The sequence below is a fragment of the Acipenser ruthenus genome, chromosome 17 (assembly GCF_902713425.1).
Source record: "Acipenser ruthenus chromosome 17, fAciRut3.2 maternal haplotype, whole genome shotgun sequence".
NCBI classification, from domain to species: domain Eukaryota; kingdom Metazoa; phylum Chordata; class Actinopteri; order Acipenseriformes; family Acipenseridae; genus Acipenser; species Acipenser ruthenus.
Window position 1 is genome coordinate 27,648,555 of NC_081205.1, and position 16,086 is coordinate 27,664,640.

General features: G+C 38.3%; 1 protein-coding gene across 2 annotated transcripts in view; it reads right to left on the reverse strand.

The window, feature by feature from the left end:
• LOC117422955 (serine/threonine-protein phosphatase 2A regulatory subunit B'' subunit alpha-like) overlaps positions 1–16,086 on the reverse strand; it is a 74,514-nt gene that overhangs the window by 12,418 nt on the left and 46,010 nt on the right. The window lies entirely within an intron of this gene.

Sequence of the window (16,086 nt, forward strand, 5' to 3'; positions counted from 1 at the left end):
CTTTGCAGCAAACGAGCTGTCCTGAACAGGAGGGTTGAGTGGGGAGGGGGTAGGGGGTGGAGGTGCATTATGGGAAAGGAAGGTGCCAAAGTTAGGCATGCTGCACATCAAGCTAAATATACAGCCTGCACTTTGTTTATTTTATAATCTTCGGATGTGAAATGCCAGGATAGGGCCCTTTTGTAAACCAAGCTGTGCACTCACAGCTAGCGAATCATTGGCCAATACAGGCGAGCCAGCAGATCTTAAGAATCTCTAGCAAACCACAGCAAACAGTGAAGTCACAGCAAACTGGTAATGAAGGATTGCTACAAAGCCAAGACTGTGTATTCCAGATTTTGGCCAGAAAACAAAACCTAGCTACAATTTTGGCCATGTTACTAATTCATGGGTGTTGTTAAGATGTAGCCCCGGAGAGCAAAAACCTTACACATTTCAATACAGTTTTCATGAGAAATAAATATAACCAAACTGGAAGTCAGACTTGGAACCACAGATTACCCCTCAGGGGCTCATCCCACTGAGTTCTGAAGTCATCAGGCTTTCTGCTGTTTCTTCTGCCAATTCATTGAGCAATACTAAACGCATATGTTTCAAATTAAGCAATGTGTCTGGTGGTGGTGGGATTAGGCTTATCACCAGCAGCACAATGACAAAATTAGATTTTATTGCTGTGAGAATTAAATATTGGAATCAAAATCATTCAGGATTTAGGCCAGCAGTATAGAATACAACTCAGTTAGTATTTATGAAATGTATGCAACACATTTACAGTGCAATGTGATACTCTGTCTTAACACTGTTGTGTAACTCTGTCACCAGCCATGTACTTCTCTAAATTAGTATACATCAGGAATGACATTAGGGACATCCAATAAAAAAAGAAGGGGTACATATGCAAAATCTTATGGAGAGCTCTAAATAAAAAAAGTATACTTTAAAAAGGATGCTTCAAGATGCTGTCATATGTTGTCATATGTCAAAATCTCTATTATATTCGCGTGACAAGGACTGCATATGCGAAGCCACAGTTTTACATTTACATCATTATAATTATAAAAGACTAAGAAAAAGCTGCCATAATTAGTTTGCTTGAAATGGCTCCATTGGCTAGCTGTGGTAACTCGTCTAGTTAAGCTCTGTACACATATATGTCTGTCTTATCCCACGCTGATCAAAGACATAGGGTCTCAGGGGCGTTTTGAAAATTTCATTTTCATTGAAATCTGGTTATCCAAGACAGAGCACTTGATCCTAACACAGACATTCTAATCCAGAAGTGAACATTTCACACAGTATTGAACTAGTGTGATATCACTTGGCACTGTCATCAAAGACAGTCAGGGGTCAAATCAAAACCAATATAACTAAGTTTTATGGGGGGGGGGGGGGGGCAACAATATTATTATATTATTATTAGAAATTTATAAATATTTGATTTTGTTGTGCTGGTCTCTGGAAGAAGCTCCCTTTCACTAACACACCCCTCATCAAGCCCTTCTCCATTCCCATCCCTCTGTATAAATATCTCCCACACTTTCTGCTGGCTTGGTGTCATGACATTTCAACTGCACACTGCACTCCCAGAATTCCCCTGCCCTCCCTCCGACAGCTGTTTGGAGAATATGAAACGCATCAAGATTCCACAACTTGTTGCCAGGCATTACAAAATCCATGCCCTGCTATCAGCTTCTACTGAATAAAGCAGATATTTCAGTACAGGGACCCAGACTTTGCCGCTATTTAATCATCCACCCACAATTTGCCCTTTACTCGTTGGAGATTATACTGCAAAACTTTACTGGGTTCCCAACTTCAAGCACTCAATCACAAATATCAAGTAGTCCTCAAACTAAAATCAGAAATTAAATTAGACAAACGTTTACAAAGTCTTTTGTCTTGTTATAATAAGATAGTAAAGATTTTTCCAATTTGAATACTATCCCTGGGAGCATTTATTATTTTCAGCTACATACAGACACTAGTACTAAAAAGAAATACAGCCTAGGTTTAAGGTAGGGTTGAGTAGAGAGGATGTGTAACAGTGTACCTCTTTAATGTAATAAACATGGACTGGAGTTTTAAGAACATGTATTAAAATCACATTCAAAGCCTGGCCAGCATGGTTGAAAATCCATGGAAAAACCTTATGTTACGTGCACATACCAATAGTGCCCTGAAAAGTATGAGGAGCTGACCATTGCTGCTTAATAATTACTCTACATGCAGTAAATATTACTTACATACATTCATTACTCAAAGGCATAAAACACAAAGGCAGAAAATACTGCTGAGTGAAGTAAGTTTGTATAACCAAATGCATATGAAGCTACCCTTCCTGGCTTTACATTGACCGTTTTCCAATACCATTTTAATGTTATCTTATAGTTAAAGAGTTAAAGTTATATGAGGTGGACAGGAAATAAACATTCAGAAATATTATCTTTAATATGCAGAATTCAGGAATGTCTCCAGTATAGCTGGGTAAAGAATGTTGCATGAAACCAATTAAAAGTGGATTTCCTTTTACCTTTATTAAGACAATAAACCATACCTGTTCCTTTAGTTCACATTGTCCAGTGTGACCAAAACACCCCCAAACTAGTGGCGTTACTACATGACTTTGTTACCACTGGGGTCTAATAATTAAAATGGCGTGTACTGTAGGATACACAAACCTTAACCATAAAAAGTAATATTGCGATAGACACAAAATGAAACATCTGTGCCTGCCAGTTATTAATAGTGTAGCAGGGCTTCTGTCTCTGCTGGCTTCTACTCTTTTACCACACTGAGACAGCAAAGATTAAAACAGAGAATTTAGCCCTATTTATTGATGTATTCATATGTGTTTTTAACCATCATTCGGTTTACATTACGACTGTCTGTTTGTATTTGTAGATGATTCACTCACTGGGTGAGAGAAGGATGCAGACCATCACAGAGACACTAATTACCAGGGTTATCTTTTAAACCTCTGATACTTTCGCTAAGGCATCGCAGACTTGAGGTTACAGACAAGGTCAGGAAACCCCAGGTCAAATATCAGCTCAGCCAGTGAGTGATGCGTGTGACCTCGTAAAAGCCACTTTGCTGCCTACTTCAATCTACTGTGTCTCAGCAATAAACTTAGCAACAAGCATGGTTGCACAAGCAGAAAGTGTGTCAGTTACCAGTTGCTCCTTAATGGAATCTTTTAAAATAATAATTTTCGGACAACATTGAGGGCAACATCATCTAAATCAAATAATCTTTTTAAATCAAATAATCTTTTTTTTTTTTTTTTTTTTTTTTTAAACACACTTAAGTTTTAGACCAGGCAATCCAGTCCTTGTTACCCTCAGCCCTATAACATTTCCAAATAAAGTTTTCAAGTGCTGTGCGTTCTTTGCCTCATACCAGACGTCCTCTGTGGCAGCAGCTCTGTCACTAACGGTGCTGCTTTCCCTAGGACACTGGCACTGCTTGTTCATTTCTCACTCAGGGCACTGTCCACTTCCTAGAAAACCAATCCCGTCGCGATCCCACAGCACAGGCGGTGAATAATAAGAGAATGAAGCGTTGTATGGAAGAAGGGAGAGTTTCTGCTATTCAATTCGTATTTATTAAAAGGGAGGTTTACAAGAATGGTGTTAACAATATGGTCATACAGACAATGCACTGCACTGCACTGCACAATTAAACGTACAGGGATGGAAATGAGACTTCCGTTGCATGCAGTTTCACCCATCCCAGATTTTAATATGAACTTCATTAGCCACCGTGTATAGGTAACAAGCTCAGGTGTGTCTTGTTAAACTCACCGCAAAACCAGGAATGGATCAAACTGCAATGCAATGGGAGTCTTATTTCCATCCCTGAAGTAGTACAGCATGGTTATTTATGCTCTATTTTGATCACAAAAACACCTCATACAATATATAGATGTCACATCCCTAAGCCAATAAGTACAATACTTAAAATTCACTGTGCTACTGTTGCACTACACTTTTTCTAAGAAAACCATCAAGCAGCTTTGCTGAGAATAGAGGGCAGGAACAGCAAGGGCAGCCACCAGGTATCTATTATTAAGACAGCTTATGGTTACCAACATACTTCAACTGTGATACAACCTGACTTCAATAACTACTCAAACAGGCTTGATTACCACAGCAGCCGTAGCTGAAATTATTTGATGGCAGCTGTTGTGTGTATTAATAGGACACAAGTCACATATAGCAGTCAGTTCAGTATGTAAAGCTATTGCCAATCCCAATGGTTTGGGGTGGCCGTTGTGGCAAATGTTGGAAACGGTGTGGTTTATCATAAAACAAGAAAAACCAAACAAAATGACAAATCTCAACGAATAAGACAGAATAGGAAATGATAATGCATGCATCTTCAGAATTCCACATGTTCACATGCCAGTAGAGTCTAAAAGCTTGCATTGGACCAACCTATAAAATCAGGCCTCTGAAAGCTGACAGCCATCTCTAAACAGCTGTTATTTTAAAGGGAAATCCTCTTTTTTGATTAAGAAGATTATAACTGGGAAAGACCAGGCTTGGCTTAAGCAGTACAAACTGAAAAAAATACAAATACCAATCAAGCGTCAGTCCACTGCAGCATTAGTATTATTATTATTATTATTATTATTATTATTTTGTTTATTTAGCAGACGCCTTTATCCAAGGCGACTTACAGAGACTAGATTGTGTGAACTATGCATCAGCTGCAGAGTCACTTACAAATACGTCTCACCTGAAAGACGGAGCACAAGGAGATTAAGTGACTTGCTCAGGGTCACACAATGAGGCAGTGGCTGAGGTGGGATTTGAACCGGGGACCTACTGGTTACAAACCCTTTTCTTTAACCACTGGACCTCCTTAGTATAAACTTGATTATATATAAATACAATGCTCCCCCTTTTTAACACTGTTATAAGTAGCAGGGTTCTGAAAAATATAGTGTTACACATCCCCACCTGTTGCTACACTGTTTAAATAACATACCTGTCTTTTTTATTTTCATTCTTAACATCCTGACAACTTTTTACACTTACAACTTTAAGCCTGTTTGAAAGTCTTTTCTAAACGGCTGCTCCAGTGCACTGGGGTTTGAGATCTGTATTCTAAATCACTGCAGAAGAGCTATTTAAAAACAAACAAAAAAAAACAACCCATAACAAGTGCTCTGTCTTTTCTGCTCCATACCACATCACAGATCGTTATTCTGTGTTACTTGTCTGACAATGTGGGCAATAATCCTTGCACTATCAGTGCACTAGAGTGGACACAGACACATACAGTATGCAAATGAATATGTGCAAGTTAATTAAAGACATCTGGTCAGATTAATCATTTTAAAGTCATATAAAAGGATAAACTGACTCATGTAAAGAATATAGTTCTGCTTTCATTAATGACTACCTGTACAGAAGCAATACAAACTACTTGCAATTGGCTTCCTTGTAAAATTCATCTTTGTTCTTTTTAGTGCTGTGTTGTGTTTGCTGTACAAGATTCTCCCTGGGCTGGCTGCACACATATACCATGTACTGTACAGCATCTGCCTTTAAAGTAACCAAGCAGCACCCTTTCTAGCTTGACCTGCTGTAAGAGGGACAAGTGTAAAGCCTCCTGGTAGAATTGGGAGTGGGAGAATTTGCAGGGCCTGTTGGAGAGTGTAATATTGGACTGACAATCCCAGAGCCTGAAAACATTTATTTGAGTGACAATCCCAGAGCCTAAAAACATATCTTTGAGTGATGCAGACACATGTCAGGCTTATAGAGGAGTGGAATGGGTGCGGAGGAGTTCTTCTCCTAATAAATGAGATGGGTATTAACTGTCCCAGCCTGGGGTTTTCTACACTTTGTCTCTGCATTGCTCAACTCAATGATCAGTTGTAAATTTACTGGTCTTCCTCAGCATCTGTTATAATGAACAAATTAGGTCATTCAATAGGATTTTTTCTTTGTTAAACTGTAATTGCACTGGAATCCCCAACACCTGCTGTAAAGTTTTACTGGTAGTTGATGCATATCAACGCTGAAATAAATATTTGTAAAAAAAGAAATGCATTAAAAGGCAGTTCAGCTTTGTGGTGCATTGTAATTGAACTGAAAATCATTTCTGAGGTACTGTAATAGCGAATTACATGTGAAATCCTACCACTTTCCAGATTAGTTCCTGCAACAGAAATAGCATGTGTGGAAACTGGGGTGTGCAGGAACAGGAGTTCACTGTACAGAGAAGTGTGCTCCATGTAATGAGCTCAGGACAAGCTGTACCGGTTACAGGAGCCTGGGCATGCAATCCACAATGCACCCGGTATAGTCTGTGTGTGTTAGGCAGTAAAATGATCCCACACATAAAGCTTCCCATTTGCACAGTTTATTTCTGGGGTGGCCTGTGTACACAGTAATTTGAAAAGAGCCCAGACCTATAACACAAACAGGTATATTTCGATGTCTGAGTTTTTGTCCGAATTGGCTCAATGATGGTAACTCAGAAGGTATGCATTATGTTGTACGGGCTCATTTCAATATATCAGAAGACTTTATTTCAGCAACTAACAATACTAAATAGTTTTAATATTTGTTACACATATCTAAAGAACCACAATTGTGATCCCAAGTTCTTAAGAGTACAAATCTGGGAGTCCCTATAGTTATGTATATCACCCTTTTTCTACTTTATCTAGAGAATTAGTTCTGTATACATGATTACATGGACATGGATGGATGTAGGCCATTGTGATTCTCATTGCTTTTTATTTGTAAGCAACATACTCATTTATTTCCCATTGACCTTTGCAATTAAACATAGAGCCACTTGAGGGGGCTACCTAGAACATGTCTGGCATCTGCAACTGGTACAGTCTACAACAGAAGCAACTCCATCCTCTTTCTTCCCTGTGCCCCATTCCTACAAGTGAAGCAAGAATTCAAATCAATGACCTTCTGAATGCCTAGCATGACCTGTGCAACATATACAGCAGCCCACCAGGTTTTCAAATGATATATGCCTACTGTCCCTGGAACAGACTTGCATTGTGGCAATGGCAGTTTACAGGCATGATATTTGCAGCCCAGTGAAAGCAGGAAAACCTCATGCAACTCATCTATTCAACTCTCGATAGGATTGTCTCAACAGGAACAACAGCTCAGTAACGCCAGTGACACTAATACTAACTCACTTGAAGAGTTGGTACTGTTTATTAGATTCATTGTTATATACAACCACTGCTTTCAAAAGTTTCTTCACGTGTAAGTGGAAGTTTAAAGACAAAGGGGTTATTGTTTAGACACACACACACAATACATATCTGATAGATAGAGTTTTTAATGTAGGAATCGATAGTATTGTACAATCAAAAGCACCTCCACTCGTCCTTCATGTATTTTTTTATAGTACCTCACTCCATGTGTTCTTGTTTACCAACATACAGCCACTCTCTGTCTATTTCAGGTCAGCTCATGGAGCAATACTTTCGGCAAACTGCCATTGCATATGTTCAATATCACATGAACTTTCTCTGCCTGGTGTCAGCTTGTATGTGGCTGAAGCAGAGACCATTATTATACTGTTATTATTACCATTATTATTTTATTTTGGACATTAAAAGTTTTTGAAAACCATATTAAACAATATTAAGTTAATTGATGTGTTTTTATTGCTGTTCAAAATTCTTCAATACCAGATTTGTGTTAGACTGTCAAATTACATGCAAACATATCCGAAGAATAAGCTGGAGCATGAGTCAGTTTATCTTTGAAACACTAGAGGGCACTGTGTGACTGCTTTCTACACTAACTGCTGAAAAAGTTGGGAGAATGTAAAATGGGAAAATGCCCCAGGCAGCAAAGTATACAGAAAAGAACCATGCAAGGCAGAATTCCATGTGAAGACAGGCAGGTCATGATGGATCTAATATTGTGACATAAAACAGAGGTACATTGGGCAGTAATATTCACCAAGACAAGCCATAACTTGAACAATGCTCTGAAAGTGCCACATATTGTGTGTTAGGGAGGCTATTCTTGAATTTTGTGGAGCCCTTACTAAATTGTGTCTAGGTCAAGCTTATGCATGTTAAAAAAAGGTAAAAGATATAAGGGTTAAAAAAAATACATGTATTTTACAATGCAGTTTATTACAGCATGCAGTGTCTCAATAGTGTGTCCCGTCCCCCCCCCCCCCCCCCCTCACAGAGCTGACTAAACTCCCTGGCCTTTGAAAGATGGATCTTTTTCTCTCACCACAGCACCAACTATGACACTTGCAATTCATAATATTCAAGAAAGAAACTTTGAACATGCATTATCTAGAATATAAAAATCACACTGCTAAATCAAATTCATTCACAAGAAAATCAGGATAAAAAGCCAATCATTATCCATTGGAAAAGGGCAAATTATTAAAGGCTGTTAGCAGGAGTATATAATACACTTGTTTAACCAGCAGAGGTAGCTGTGAGACTATACATTTTCCATGACTCAAACAACTGACCATAATACCTATAAAAGTTAGATGTAATGATTTAAAATACCCTTTTACTCAATGTATGAATGGTAGCCCACCCCCACTCCAATTTAAAACCATGTTGCACACAGTACAGAAGTGTCAGTACTTCTAAATGACTGGATTTAATGAATTTGTTTGCTGGCAGGACAGGAATATGGGCATCATCCACGATTGTAGTTGGAGAGTGCTGCAGTGGAATTTGCTGGGCAGATTTAAGCGCAAGGATCATGATTTTTCCATTTGCTCAGAGAAAAGGATAGATGATAAAGATTATGAAGACAATAATAGCATTGAAATCTTTTTTTAGTTCCCATTGTCAAGCAACAGAAAGCAACTGGAATTCTACACCACAGATGGCATTTGCTTCAGTACTGCCTTCTCAATGAAGTTTGACATAGCAGTACTACTATGCTATATGAGGCTGTGTGGTCCAGTGGTTAAAGAAACCAGGAGGTCCCCGGTTCAAATCCCACCTCAGCCACTGACCCATTGTGTGACCCTGAGCAAGTCACTTAACCTCCTTGTGCTCCGTCTTTCAGATGAGACGTAGTTGTAAGTGACTCTGCATAGTTCACACACCCTAGTCTCTGTAAGTCGCCTTGGATAAAAGGTGTCTGCTAAATAAACAAATAATATATTCAGTTTAAGTGCCACTTTTATTTCCAACCCTTAGCAACTTTATAGCTCAGTCATTATACAATTTAAAATGTTCCACCGATTATATTGCTACTATTGTATTACACAAACCACTTTTCACCACATGGAAATGACATGCAATCCGAAAAACGCATATAACGCATACTTTTTGGACTGATCCTGGACCTATGACACTATGCATTTCATTTGTAATTTCATAAACCTAAAAATGTGTAATTATTCATTCACTTATACAGGAGTTAATTATTTCTCTAGAACACATGAAGAAAACAAAGCACTCAAGCAAAATATGTGGCACCGCAATAATTTAAAATACCATCCTCCGATAACACAGTCATGTCTAATTTATGGAAGAAGTATGTGCTGGTAACATACTAGCGAGCTGAAATTGAGGAAGAAAGGTACTCTGAGCAATGCGTTTGGAATTCCGATAAGCTCACAGCCCTACGTGAGATGAGTGTGATTAGCACGTTTCTCAAACCAGTTATCCCAGGAAGTTAACTTGGCTCTTCAATTCCATCCTTGCAACAAATCATTCCCTTGGGTTCACCCTTTCTTTAACCTTCTGCTTTTTACAGCGAGCCTTCGCTTAACGTCACCATCAAGAAAGGCCACTGGTAGTCACTCATTTAACAGCCAAATATAGCACGCCCGGGGAAGGTACATAGGGTAGCCTTGAGAAGCATTGTGGTATGAAAAACATGCTTCATCTTTTGGGTACTAGTTGATAAATGGTGTTTCCCCTTCAGATTCCAAATTCTCTGGCTCCAATGATTCCAAATTCTCTGGTCGAAAACTGGAAGTTAAATTCCATCTTTTTAGGATGTGATCTAATGTTTTGGCAATTGACTGCTAATAAATATATATATTTTAATACTGCTATGCTTTATGATAAAGCCCCTACTGTAAATATCTCCTCTTCGCTTCGACACTCCTTACTTGAGATGAAAAAACACAATGGGAATGCAAGGCAGAAAACAGCAACACCAGTCTTATTTTGATTGCTGTGCTCCAATGCTTGAGAATGTTGTAAATTCTCTTAACTTGGTTGTCCACTTGCAATAACAAGCATCTAACTCTACAGCTCTGTGTTTTACTCAGTAAATTCTGCAGGTTCTGTAAAGAAGCTTGAGGATACGTAGATCAAGTGCAATGTTTCATTGTGGAATAAGTACTGTACAGATGTTAAACTCAGATACATTGACTAGAATGGTGTCATTCTTTCTTGATTTACAACCTACAGACTGTAATTACATTCCTTAAAACCACAAATGAAAGTGTCACAGTTTTATCCGTGCCAATTATCAAATACATTTGGTGGCAGGGCAGCTTTGTGGTTAAAGACCAGGAGCCAAAAGATAACAATTTCAAACTACAGCACTATCATATTACTTTGGCTAATGTTGAACTGGCAACAAGCAAGCAAGTTCAACAACATGATGTGTCCTCAGCTCATGTATAAATACAAATTCGGTCTCTTTTTTTCTTGCTATAGAAATGCAATAACCACCCCAGCAAAAGCAAGACTGAAACCTCAAATGTCTCACATTTTGTCTTATTAGCTAGACACAAATAAGCTGTAATTTTACTGTTTGTTTAATTTGTATTTCTGTCAATTAGTTTTATGATTCTGCCACTTGCCCCAAGCGATCCCTAGAAATTAGTCTTAAGTAAACAAAACTGACATAACCCATGAAAGCACAGATCTCACAAACTCGATAATGTGCTAAAGCAAACAATATAAAGGGAATATAAGGCTGAGGAAGTCAATACAATGCACAGGACCACAAAACAGACTGGAACACATCAATACAAAGCTTCATCCTTTTAGCCCTTAGACACATAAAGAGAGTTGTTCAAAGTCAACAGAAACCACCCTTGCAAAAAGCTTTGGATAGTTCTCAGACGTCATAATGGCAGGTTCATTTTCAGCTTGTCCGCTTTAGTCATTATAACAGCAGGTCTAGTACTGGTAGTGTCAAAAGCTGGCTCCCAAAGCCTTTAAATCATATAATATTTCATTTCTTTGCCTCAATGTGTATATATTAATTAGGAATGAAATTCCACCCGACTATCAAACTTTCCAATGGTTCTTGTAGTTCTTTTATTAGCCTGTCCACATTCACTGGCTGCAGTTACCTTAAATCTAATGTAGAAAAAATCCAGTTCATTAGATATGCATTTTTTGCACATGCTGTAAAGCTGGGAAATGCTAATGAGTTCTTCAGATGAGAGACTGATTCTGTGTGCCCAGATGTTGAATATACTGTGCACTTTGTCTTCACAACATATACTCATCTATTGTTAACTGCATGGTTCAGGCAGCAAGTTGATTTCAGGGCAATTTATAGATCAGCTGGCTTCCAAAACTGCTCCATGGTCTTGCCTTTAAACAGGTGTTTCTTGTCTAACTGGTACTAGGCCTGGGATAGCACATTACAACCTCTGTGGGCCCAATGTCAACTTAGTCTGCCCTCCCATGGAAGAACACATTTGTTTTATTGGTGAAATGTTACATCTCTCCCTGGGATATCATTTTGATTTCCTGCCAGGGATTTACAAGGTGGCAATGAATCTTCATAAGGCTGAGGGCTGTCAGCATAACCCAAAATATATTGTACATGCCCCATAATGGTTTAACCGTGCCAACCTCCTGTATGTCTTGAAGGCAACTTTCCAAAATGACACCCCAGTGACTCGCTGGAAATGCACATGTGGTTTTGCATTATAGTAAGGCCAGTTTCACTACATTCATCCTTTAGTTTTGACACACAGTTCAGATTTACAATGCCCCACTGTGGATGGCAAGTCTGCAGTTTAGATCCTGTATACGCCAACCGATGGCGCTCAAAAAGAAAACTTGTTCCAGACCCAAAATGTTAATAGTCATTCCATGGCTAAGTAAAAGGCCCTCTTTTACAAGATAAAGTTGTGTTTATAAAAAAAACAGGACATTTTCTATTGGGGTTTGCCAAGGTTAGTCAGTTTCCCTTCCCCCTTCCATGACCCATTAGTTCTGGTCTTGGTTGACCACTGATAGCTGTTTGGTGTGTATGGAATAAGTGCTTATAGATAATTTTCTTGAACGATGTATGTTCTCTTTTATTCTAACTGTGTACTGTAGCATGGACTGCAGAGATGATGCTGAGGATACCATTTTTAAAGGTTGAATAAAATGCAGTCCTACTGATTTAGATGTGAGCATATGGTCAATTTTTTACATATTACTTTATGGGCATCAATTTTGAAGACGGTGTTTGCAGACTAAACCCATAGCAGTGTTTGTCCCACAATTGACTCTATTGCAGTGGTGCACACGCAATACTGGCTCTTCCAGTGATTTATAAAGGCCCTATAGGTAACATTTATTACATCCATTAGTCCAGTCTCATAGGGGGGGAGGATATATTTTTTCAATTCACATAGAATGGTTTTCAAAACTATCATGCTTGTTTGTCCCTAGATATTCTTCATTTCCTGTTTTTGTTCTCTTCTTGTTGGTACCAGCAGCGGAAATCTTTAACAAATAGCAACAATACACAAAAGGTGTTTAGGGGGTTTCTTTCTTTCACTTGGCAGCTGCCTTCATGACTTAATTTCCTCTCTGTATGAGACTGGAGTCAAGATGATGTAATCCTCTGCCGACACAGAACAAACAGCTCCCTGGCCATCTGGGAAGATGCAATCACAGTATACGCTGCTTCTGCACGATGTTCATTTCTTTATACACTTCGAGCAATACACTTCATAAATGAGCTCGTTTTATCTTTCCGCTATGATTTTTCTGTTTCAATAAATGTGGACATTAACATACATTTGAAGAGTAACTCCATTGCAAAATCATCTTTTTCACATTAAAGTGGTACATCAATACATATATATGATACAGATAATTTAACAGAAGTGTCATTATTGCTTAAATACAGCTTTATTTTTGATTTTTCCAATAATGATCTGTAACAGTTGTGAAATTCACTGTAATGACCCATTGATTACAATAGCCCCATTATTAATCGTGTAAGATCCCATCACAGATTACATGAAACCACTCTGGTTTAACCGGTTTGAGTTTGGTATGTTGTTGCTCTGTCCCACCCATGATATTTTTTCCCCTATAAAAAATAAAAAATAAATGGGTGGGGAGGTAATTTTATTCTTATAGTGGGCAAAGCAGTTTATGCACATTACAGTATTTCATATACAGGCCAAGTACTCAATGTCTAAACTTAAGCACATGTGATACATCAATGTAATCTATACAAAGTTCTTGACTGGCTAACTTGAAAGCCACAAGACAAGAGGGAAAATTGACATGAGGTGAAAAAGAAGAAGATTAAGTCCCTGGCAGTTTCTATGAACTGTGAAAGTTGCTAATGATTAACCACATAATGTACAGCCCTTTGTGAACTGTTGGTCCAGTAAAAGGCTTCCTATTACAAATTGTTCCTGCTGGTTTCACCTATACAGGAGCTAAGCCAAGTGTTGATGAAGCCTTGGAATGTGCGGACCTTGGGTAAATTCTGACAGCTGAAAATGTGCTATATATTTCTTATTAGGTTTCATATGTTTATCCTTCTTGATTTTGGCTCAAACTGACGTTCTTAAATTAAAAAAAGGTAGCACCAGTAATGTCTAACCCAGATATTGAGACGGCTTAGAAAATGGTTACAATTTTGGTAAATAACTCAATGGGCGCTGTTGTATCACATGCAGATGACAGTATAACAAGCCCTTGTTTACTACAAAGATTAACGGGTTGTATATAATTCAAGAAGTGGGCAGCACTGGCTGCTAGTTCTCATTTGCATAGCTCCAGAGTGCCAGCTGGGATCATGTTATAGAAAAGCTATTCCTGAACTTAGAGTTGACCTCCACAGCACAGCCGTTTCGTTTTTCACAGTGGCGACAGAGAGTCTCCAGCGGAATGCCATAGTACGTGGAGTAAACAGATTTAGGCTGTCATCCAACATCGTTTTCGTGGTTGACAACAGAGAACCGACAGTGGCACTGGGTTTTAAACCACCCTTGTACCCAGCAAGTAGCTCCAGCCCCAACTTTGCTTCACTCTGAGTTGCTTCCCAGGGGTTGCAAGGCGAACATCAGTAAATAAAAACCATCAGACTAATAAGCTGAACAGGCATCTCACACACTACACTGCCCAAACACTACTAATATTTCTTTAACCAAGACATTTTTACATATTTTATGAAGCACTACCAAATAATGTAAAAATAGCCAATGTTTTGTTTTTTATCATGATTTACTCTGCATTTTATGGTCATGGGTTGCATTTTCCCTAACCCCTAATGGTTTTAGTTACATATTTTAAACTGCAAGTAAAATCCATCTTTTGAAAACAAATTGCACTATTCATTTCTCCACCAAGTAAATAAACGGTAAAATGATATGACTAATGTTATAACGAGAAGCTATCAGTGTCTTCAATATCAGTTTCCTTTGCTCGTACATTATTTTCTATATCTTTAATTTTATATATCTTTATATACTCTGTTTCTTTAACTAGTACTCCTTCCTGGTTATTTACAAATCAAACATTTCATATGTTGCAAACCTGTAATTATAGTTATTTAGATAAGTGTTGCAAGCATGTCATTATCATTATTTAGATAAGCATAATAGCTTTAAATGGGCCCTTTCCCCTGGGAAAGGTGTTTCATCATCACATTTCTGGCCCCCCGTTTGTTGATTAGAGCATGCTGAATCTTGTGATCCATCAAGGTGTTGCTGATTATGACACACCCACAGATGTCTTAGTGTCAGGTTTTCATTTACTCAGCTGCAGTGGCTCGGCTCAGGGGCCCATCCAGAGCCAAAACCGACAAAAAAAAAAAAACTATGATGGATAGCTGTCATTGCAGAGCTTCCTCCCTTGATAGATGCCACCTTAGCTTCATAAATAGCATATGTGGGATAACTAACAGGAGTCAGGTTACAACCCCAATAAACCATCAAGAAGTGTCTTACCAATAGGAAGAGAGAACAGCACAGCAATAAGAGGGTCATCTTAAGGTTCAGTAACCGTATTGGGAATTGCTATTATTGGAGCAAAATAGGAGAGTGCATTTATTGCATTCCTGTAGTGAAAATATGTGTGTCACTTGAATAAACAGCACAAATGAAACAACATTTCCCTAAAAGGTAGAAAATAAAAACAAGGCTATTCCCTTTCCCAGTGTCCACGTCTCTGAGATAAATGGCATTAACAGAACTAGTATCTTTTACACAACACCTGTCTGCACCACACAGGTCTGCACCACCAGAACAACATTTTATCCACCAAATGGAAACCAAGGGCTAGAATCCTGAGCCAACCGACCCCTCTGTCAAAGGTCAGTGATCAAAGCCGATACCCAAGGCTTAGTCTACAAACAACTTGAGGAGCTTTTTCTAGATTTCACAGGATGATTCAGAGAGTCCTTAAAGTTAATCTAAATTGGAAGTAAAATACCTGACATACTACTCTGTATAAAATACATTCTATGCCTTGGGTGCACTAACAACTTATCTTATAATACAGACCCAGCCAGCTTGGAGAATGCTCCTGCCACTTCTATGGCTGAATATCAAAAGAATACAAATCTGGAAGTATTTACATCAATGAGCTTGTATTAGGTCACCATGACATAATAGTAAGCAAATTCCAAATCATTCTTTTATACTAACTATAGTGTCATGTCTTTTCTAAAACTAAAATGAGCCTATGTGTTTCAATATGAATAAATATTCCTTATATAGTACTAAAACCTTGAATATATCCTAAACATCATAGGGGAAACAGGAATTGGGATGTTCTTGTTTATTTTTGTACTGCAATAATACATAGTGATAATATTAACATCACAAAAAAAACTGGTTAGCCACAATCTGATCATTAATCCCTTACTGGTTCATTACTTAGAA